This window comes from Salvelinus sp. IW2-2015, unplaced genomic scaffold, assembly GCF_002910315.2.
Source record: "Salvelinus sp. IW2-2015 unplaced genomic scaffold, ASM291031v2 Un_scaffold1346, whole genome shotgun sequence".
Taxonomy (NCBI): domain Eukaryota; kingdom Metazoa; phylum Chordata; class Actinopteri; order Salmoniformes; family Salmonidae; genus Salvelinus; species Salvelinus sp. IW2-2015.
This window is the reverse complement of record NW_019942851.1, coordinates 252778-262249: the sequence shown is the minus strand read 5'-3', so window position 1 is coordinate 262249 and position 9472 is coordinate 252778.

The following is a 9472-nucleotide window of genomic DNA, read 5'->3' as shown; positions in this document are numbered from 1 at the left end:
TTCCATTATGCCCCCTCTCTGCTCTCCTGCCCCTCCATTATTCCCCCTCTCTCTCTCTGCCTCCCTCCATATTTCCCCTCATCTCTCTCCTGCCTCCCTCCATTCATGTCCCCACCTCCTCTCCTCCTGCCTCCCTCCTCTATGTCCCCCCCCATCCTCTCCTGCCCTCCCTCCATCATGTCCCCCTCTTCCTCTCTCCCTGCCTCCCTCATTTATCCCCCTCTCTCTCTCCTGCCTCCCTCCATATGTCCCCCTCTCATCTCTCTCCTGCCTCCCTCCATATGTCCCCCTCCTCTCTCTCCTGCCTCCCCCATTATGTCCCCTCCTCTCTTCCTGCCTCCCTCCCAATTATCTCCCCTCTCTCTCTCCTGCCTCCCTCCATTATGACCCCCTCATCTCTACCTCCTGCCTCCCTCCATTTTCCATGTCCCCCTCCTCTCTCTCCTGCCTCCCTCCATATGTCCCCCGCCTCTCTCTCCTGCCTCCCTCCATCATGTCCCCCTCCTCTCTCTCCTGCCTCCCTCCATTATGTCCGCCTCCCTCCTCCCTCCTGCATCTCTCTCCTCCTCCTCCATTATGTCCCCCCCCTCTCTCTCCTGCCTCCCTCCATCATGTCCCCTCCTCTCTCTCCTGCCTCCCCCATATGCCCCCTCCTCTCTCTCCTGCCTCCCTCAATCATGCCCCCCTCCTCTCTCTCCCTGCCTCCCTCCATTATGTCCCCCTCCTCTCTCTCCGCCATCCCCTCCATCAGTCCCCCTCCTCTCTCTCCTGCTCCCTCATCATGTCCCCCTCCTCTCTCTCCTGCCTCCTCCATATGTCCCCCTCCTCCTCTCCTCCGCCCTCCATCATGTCCCCCTCCATCTGTCTCTCCTGCCTCCCCATATTCCCCCTCCTTCTACTCCTCCCCTCCATTAGTCCCCCTCATCTCTTCTCCTGCCTCCCTCCCCATTCATGCTCCCCTCCTCCTCCCTCCTGCCTCCCTCCTATGTCCCCCTCATCTCTCTCCTGCCTCCCTCCATTGATGTCCCCCCCTCTCTCTCCTGCCTCCCTCATCAAGCCCCCCTCCTCTCCTCCTGCCTCCTCCATTATGTGCCCCGCCCTCTCCTTCTCCTGCCTCCCTCCATCTGCCCCTCAATCTCTCTCCTGCCTCCCTCCATCATCCCCCCTCTCTCTCCTCCTCCCTCCATCATGTCCCCCTTCTCTCTCTCCTGCCTCCCTCCATTATGCCCCCTCATCCTCTCCTGCCTCCCTCCGTCATTTCCCCCCTCTCTCTCTCCTGCCTCCCTCCATCTTCCCCCTCTCTCTCTCTCCGCGCTCCTCCATCTATGGCCCCTCATCTCTCTCCTGCCTTCCTCCAATGTCCCCCTCCTCTCTCCTGCCTCCCAACCATCAGTCCCCCTCCTCTCTCTACCTCCTCCCCCATTTATGCCCCCCTCATCCTCTCCTGCCTCCCTCCATCATTTTCCCCTCATCTCTCTCCTGCCTCTCCTCATCATGCCCCCTCCCTCTCTCCTCGCCTTCTCCCATCATGTCCTCTCTCTCTCTCTGCCTCCCTCATATCATTGTCCCCCTCCTCTCTCTTCCTGCCTCCCTCCATTCATGTCCCCCTGCCTCTCTCTCCTGCCTCCCTCCATCATCTGTCCCCCACTCTTCTTCTCCTGCCTCCCTCCATTAGTCCCCCTCCTCTCTCTCCTGCCTCCCTCCATCATTTCCCCCTCCTCTCTCTCCTGCCTCCCCCATTCATGTCCCCCTCCTCTCTCTCTCTGCCTCCTCCATCATGTCCCCCTCCTCTCTTTGCCATCCCTCCATATGTCCCCTCCTCTCTCTCCTGCCTCGTCCTCCATTATGTCTCCTCCTCCGCTCTTCTCTCTCCCTCCCTCCATTATGTCCCCCCTTTTCTTTCCCCTTTCATTTGTTCTGTTCTTTTGTTTTGTCCTATTCCTCCTCTCTCCTTTCCCCACTGGTCAGTTCTGTAATTACAGCTGTGGACATTGCAAACAATTAGATCCTGCACTGTGTTTATACTTTTTGCATTCTATGTCAAGCACAGCTTCTGCATGTAGTGTCAGACAGTAGTGTGTCATTGTTACAGATCATTTCATACGTTTTAAGCAAAATACAAACATCTTCATGAGGTTGATGAGAGAGGAAGTCTGTTCATGTTTACAGAAATCAAATCAAAGTTAATTGGTCGCATACACAGTTTTTCAGATGTTATCGCAGGTGTATCTAGTTCCAACAATGCARCAATATCTAGCAATACAATAACAATAACATTATCCCAGTTCAAAGCAGCCATCTTCCATTCCCTTTGGAACACGTCACTCATACCAAAGACAGTACAGTRTAAACATAGGCAGAAGCTGCTCCTCCAATAGAAGTCCCTGATCACGCTTGTAGGCGATGTCATGGCGACATATGCTGGCCAATCGGGTCTAAGGGTTGTCTTGCACCGAACTCAACATGTGCAAGCCGTCAAATCAAAGACACTCCTTTGAAATAAAGTTTTTGATGAAAATGAAAACGTGTCAGTTCGTCACTTTGTTAGAGTAATAACATATTCAACTACTTAAGACATTGACTCGAATCTAGGTTGTGCCTTTAGGAAGAGTTTTTACCTTCTTTCATTGACTTTCATTGACTGGAAGTCTGGCGATGTTGTGCCTCTGGGTTTAGAAACTCTGTGTTCATCCTGTCTAGCCCCATTCGGACTACTGTAACTAATACAACCCAAACAACGACTTTATATGATACACAGTGGGTCAGAGTAGGACTTGGTGGAACTGATGCTACCTCTACTGAACTCCTGGTGGCATCCTGTAGCTGACTGGTATTTATCTTAGAACTGCTGCCAGAACAGCCATGAGAGCCAGCAGTGTAACACACCTGATGCCCACTAACACAGTTGTATATGAAGAACGTAAAGGAGCCAATCTGGAAGCAGTCCAGGGGAAACACACACACAGACACGAAGGGCTCTAATGTGCCACTAAAATCTCCCAGATATGAATTGTTTTAATGATAAGGCTTCGCTGTACCGTTGTTTCCTAGTGCCCTACACTCTTAGAAAAAGGGTTCCAAAAGGGTTCTTTGGCTGTCCCCATAGGAGAACCCTTTTTGGTTCCAGGTAAAACCGTATATGGTTCCAGGTAGAACCCTTTTGGGTTCCATTTAGAACCCTCTGTGGAAAGGGTTCTACATGGAACCCAAAAAAGTTCTACCTGGAACCAAAATGGGTTCTTCAAAGTGTTCTCCTATGGGGACAGTAGAAGAACCATTTTATGTTCTAAATAGCACCCTTTATTTCTAACAGTGTAGAAAAAGCGAATGCAGATTCTTTAGCGTCATAGTTGCACCATTACTACAGCGAAAACGGCTTGCTTCTTGCCCACCCAGGTCAAAAGATCAGTGTCCGGTTTCCCAATAGTGATGGAATTTAGGCTTATGAGTGTTTTAATGATCCATATTTCCTACAACAGCCGAAGATGTAACAAGCGTTTCCCACAACACCACACAGAGAGAACGGTCGGTAAGTGCGTTATTGGAGCACGTTTCGATACTGATATTATCGAAAGAAAGGTAGCGCTGCTCTCAGATCAGCTTTCTCCATTCAAATCTTACCTTAACATTATAATAATTTATCAATACTGACCAGGGTGTGTGTCCTCCATTTTATACACCTGTCAGCAAGGGGTGTGGCTGAAATAGCTGAATCCACTAGTTTGAAGTGGTGTCCACATACTTTTGTATATATAGTGTATTACCACCTATGGCTGTAAATATTGAGGCCGCTTATTCTAATGCTTACCCTATAATAATGCACTAAATCACATCAATAGCATACAAGTAGCAAAATAGAACTCAATGAATTGAACATGAAATGTATTTCATTAGGATTGAAATAGGGCTATAGCCTACTGTTTATATTTAGTGCAGTCATCTCGGTTTTCATCTGAAGCATCTTTTTATACGTTGCTTGTTTGTATCAATTGCAAAGACATTGGCAACTTTGTATTTGTAGTCAACTTTGTTCTGACGTTTCAGTGGTCACAGAGAGACAGACAAGCCATGTGATTCTATGTTTAGCGAATATCTGAGGGTCTGAGGCATGGTCTGAGGCAGGCGTTAGATTACGAGCGTTTTTAAGTGCAACGTTAATAACGGTGGTTTTGGGAAACAGCTCGGAGATTTAACGATGCTCCTACGAAGGTTCTAACGGTGAACTAAGCCTTAAGATACTTTTGGGGAACCAGGGCCTGACCCATATTACCGGCGCAACATTTTTATCTTCCTATAGCAGATCGCCGGGACCGCATTTTACATTCATAAACCACGTCTTGGGCCATTCTAAAACTACTCGTAGGTCGGCATCATTAACCATTTGTTTACACTTTGTTCAGTCATGTTATCTCATTGGCTAGCTAGCTAACAACCTCGTAACTTTACCAGTGTTTCCAAACATTTGGGAGTACAGAAAGAAAGGAAAAGGGATAGCTTCTTCAGGAGATCTGTTACGGCTGTCGTCGGAATGAGACCAAGGTGGAGCGTGGTAGGCGTACATTTTGAATTTATTAAATGAAACACCAAAAAAACAAGAACGTTTTGTAGCGCTAAAYCAGCAACTAACAAAAACAAGATCCCACGACAGAAAGTGGGAAAAAGGGCTGCYTAAGTATGATTCCCAATCAGAGACAACGATAGACAGCTGCCTCTGATTGGGAACCACACTCGGCCAAAAACAATGAAATAGACAACATAGAATGCCCACCCCAAATCACACCCTGACCTAACCAAATAGAGAAATAAAACGGCTCTCTAAGGTCAGGGCGTGACAAGATCAGAGATCATAGCMATGAATGAATGACATATCTCTTGCATGTCATCATCAAAACCTGACATTTTTATAGAGACAGTGTACAATTTTCGTTGTAATTATGCTCAATAGGAAAATAGTCCTTTTACACCATGTAGAAACCTAATATTCCACAAATGACATTGTAATTTCAATGACAGGTATATTTATCAACATTTGAGATTTTTATAATAAACACATGTATTTACAGATGTTACATATTAGTTTCTAGAGCACACCATGTGCTTCAAAAGTAGCTAGAATGTATAAAGTCCCACTATAGGCTGTATCTCAATCAATTTCAAAATAAGTATTGCTGGTGCTCCTAAATTTCATGTGGTGCTCCTAACTCTTTTAAGTTTGGAGCACCAGTGCTACCAATCTTTTATTATTATTTAAAGCCCTGCACACACACTCGCACAGACACACACACACAAGACAGCTTTGAAAAGCTTTGACTGTTTTTGAGTATGTCTGGGGCAGGCGGAGCAGCTGAAAGCCAGCAGGTAACGGTCAAGGTTGGGTAACGGTCAGGAACGCAGACATCCATGGTCACGCTCTCTCTGCCCTGTGGTCCAGTAGTAGTCGAAGTTGCATGTGACAGTTGAACGAGAGTGAGTGAATTTACAGTAATGAGCTACCACTACACAGGGGCGGAGCCAGAGGGGTGTCCAGGGTGGCACAATTGAATTCGCTACTGGTAGTTTGATGCTGATTGACATCTCATTTCACCTCTTGTTGAAAGAAGCATTTATTTTGATGTTCGGCGGCGCATTTTTCAAATCGAGGATGAGGAAGAGAGAATATTAATGTTGGTTGCGAGATACAGAAGAATAAGAATAAGAAGAACATACAGAAGAAGAAGAGAGAATATTTCCACAGCCGATCGGCGAAAGCATAATATTTGAAGTAAGTTTTAACTTTTAGCATCGGGTTTAGGTTTTCTGAACAACTTTTATGAAAGTTGAGTCGCTGTGTAAGTTAACGTTAGACCTTAGGCTCCATTAACAGACAGTTAATCAGATAAGAGAGATCGGTTCCCAATTTATCCTAACATTATGTTTACATCTGTGCTAGTAATACACGCATATACAGTTCAGTGTTGTAAGTTACAGTATATGAATGTTTAGCTAATGCAGGGTAACTAGTAGGCTACAGCTGTCAGTGTTCAGCAAGTTAACATTCAGCTATTTGAAACCCATTAATTCAGTTAGATATTCGTACTTGAACTCAAAATAAACAATTGTTATTATCAATCTGTTAACGTTACTCAAAAGATTACCACAATTTGCAGATAGCCTGTTTGCAATCGTAAAAGTGTAAGAAATTATATCTAGCTAAGTTACTTACTGCAGAGTAGGGCTAGCCATGATCTAACTAGTAACTTAGGCTGGTAGTTGATTTTAAGGTACAGTTATGATAATGGGGATTTGTAATTAAGATTGAGATTGGACTAAAATCTGGGTAATTGGATGTTTAGATGTAACCATAGACTCTCGTATTTTTGCATAGGTTCAATTAAACATGAAAAGAAAGGGAGAGATATCTGACTTCTTTTTAAAGAAGCACAAACAGCAAGATCAGGTGCGAACAGACCCCAGCCCTTGCATCACCACCGGGCCCCAGAGCAGCTCCCTACCTGAGGCTAGTCAGAGTCAGTGTGGTCAGACTTCACAAGAACCCAGTCTACCACCACCAGGTCAGAGCATCTACCAGACAGTCAGTCACATGCCCAGTTTAGAATTTAAGTTTAGCTTCAGCTTGTAATAGATGATTTTGCCAGATTAAGCCTCACTTTAAAATGTTGGTTGTTGATTCATGTGTGTTCTTGTTTTGATAGCTGTGGAATTTTTATTGTGATTATACACTAATGGTTCTTGTGTTATTTGAATGTAATATATGTATYAAGGGATGAMACAGAGACCTCTKGCTCTGAGCCAGACAGTGAGCCAGAGCTGMCAGGAGATGTCATCGRGCCCCTCCCAACTGCATCAAGCACCAGATATGGTGTTCCAAAAGGRCCCAATGGTAGGCCAGGCCTATACTTTAAACTACACATTTTAGTTAGCAGCTGTTAGTATCTAATATTGTGGATCCCTTAATTAACCATTTCCATAGAGATATGACACATTATTTAACGTGTATTTCAGACATTTCAAGAACCAGAGAAGAGGGTCCTGTACAGCCGTGTTTGAAAACATTTCCCAGAACTGAGCATGGTACTAGGAAAAGGGCTTTCAACGGCTCCTGGTATAAGGACAATTCATGGCTTGAATATTCTGTAAATCAAGATTAGTTTTATTGTTTCGCCTGTAGGCATTTTTCTCTGCCCAATACACCTGAATCTGCCTTCACATCACAGTCAGGTTTTTGTAACTGGAAAAAGGCGTCGTTTAAAGATTCTGGGTTTAAGCTCCATTCGAAGGCAGAGCATCATATCAATGCTATGTATGCTTGGAATCAGCATAAAAGGGCTATTGACAGCAACTCATCAATGTTAGATGTCATAAATGAGGACCGGAAAAAGAAAGTGGAGGAAAACTGTACTTACATTAAAACAGTTGCAGATGTGCTCCTATTAACTGCCACTCAAAATAAAGCRCAGAGAGGTCATCGAGAGTCTGATGACTCTCACAACAAGGGTCATTTTTTGACAATATTAGAAGAAATAGCAAAGCATGACCCTCTCATAGAGAAAAGGATGAATGCATGTGGCAATGCTAAGTACACAAGCCACCAAATCCAGAACAAAGTTCTTGAGGGCTGAGCTGAGATGGTACAAAGTGAAGTAATAAGAGAAGTAAAAGAAAGTGGAGTTTTTAGTGTAATTGCAGATGAAACCAAAGAGTTAAAGAAAAAAGAACGAATGTCTTTAGTTGTGAGGTACTATTACAACGGGGCCACAGTCAGCTGAAAGCTTAGATGCAGCAGGTCTCACAAAAATGATAATTGATTGCCTTGAAAAACATGGTCTGGACTACAGAAATAATCTTGTAGGGCAAGGCTATGACGGTGCATCCGTCATGAGYGKAAAGCATTCTGGTGTGTCTGCACGGATTAAAAACAGTGCAAGATTAGCATTTTATGTGCACTGTAATGCACTTTGTTTGATTTTGGTTCTTGTCGATGCTGTAAAATCAGTGCCTGAGGCAGTTCACTTTTTTGCTCTCCTGCAGAAGCTTTATAACTTTGTATCTGGCTCATACGTTCATCTCAAGTGGCTTGCAGCTCAGAAAGAGACATATCCACAGTAGCAGCCCAGGGAACTACAAAGACTTACAGATGTAAGGTGGGCATGCAGATACATGACATGCCGTAATCTGAGGGACAGGCTTCCAGCAGTTCTGAGAGTGCTACAAGATATCAGACTTGAAAATAGTGGTGATAGATCAGTGGAGGCAGGGGGCCTTCTTTCTCAGATAGATTTACATTTCATAGGGCCTTTGGTTACCTTTTGTAAAGTGCTTGGTGATGYYAAATGTCTTTCTGACATGCTCCAATCAAGCTCTCTTAACCTAGCAAGGGCTGYKGATCTAGTAGGTGCCCTTACAGACACATGGAAAGAGGTTGAAGAGATTACAGAGCACTGCAAAATAAGTGTACAAACAGTGTGTAAAATGCAGCCTAAAACAAGCTTAGGATTTCATGACTCATTGATGATGAGCACTGTAGGACAGAAAAATCGATTACAGCTCAGCATTTAACACCATAGTACCCTCCAAACTCGTCATCAAGCTCGAGACCCTGGGTCTCGACCCTGCCCTGGCAGTAGATGGTATAGAGTACGTATTTATAATATGAGATGAGTACTGTAGGGTAATGTAAAATAAAGTGGCATAGTTTAAAAGTGGCTAGTGGTACATGTATTACATAAAGATGGCAAGATGCAGTAGATGAATTATAGAGTAACAGTATATACATATGAGAATGGGTAATGTAAGGGTATGTAAACATTGTATTAAGTGTCATTGTTTAAAGTGGCTAGTGGTAATTTTTACAATAATTTCCATCAATTCCATTTTTAAGAGTGGCTGGAGTTTGAGTCAGTATGTTGGCAGCGGCCGCTAAATGTTAGTGGGTGCGTGTTTAACAGTCTGATGGCCTTGAGATAGAGCTGTTTTTCAGTCCTCGGTCCCTGCTTTGATGCACCTGTACTGACCTCGGCTTCTGGATGATAGCGGGGTGAACAGGCAGTGGCTTGGGTGGTTGTTGTCCTTGATGATCTTTATGGCCTTCCTGTGACATCGGGTGGTGGTTAGGTGTCCTGGAGGGCAGGTAGTTTGCCCCTGGTGATGCGTTCTGCAGACCTCACTACCCTCTGGAGAGCTTCGGTTTGTGGGCGGAGCAGTTGCCGTACAGGCGGTGATACAGCCGCGACAGGATGCTCCTCGATTGTGCATCTGTAGAAGTTTGTGAGTGCTTTTGGTGACAAGCCGAATTTCTTCAGCCTCCTGGGTTGGAAGAGGCGCTGCTGCGCCTTCTTCACAACGCTGTCTGTGTGGGTGGACCAATTCAGTTTTGGTCCGTGATGTGTACACCGAGGAACTTAACACTTTCCACCTTCTCCACTACTGACCCGGTCGATGTGGATAGGGGGGTGCTCCCTCTGCCTGTTTCCTG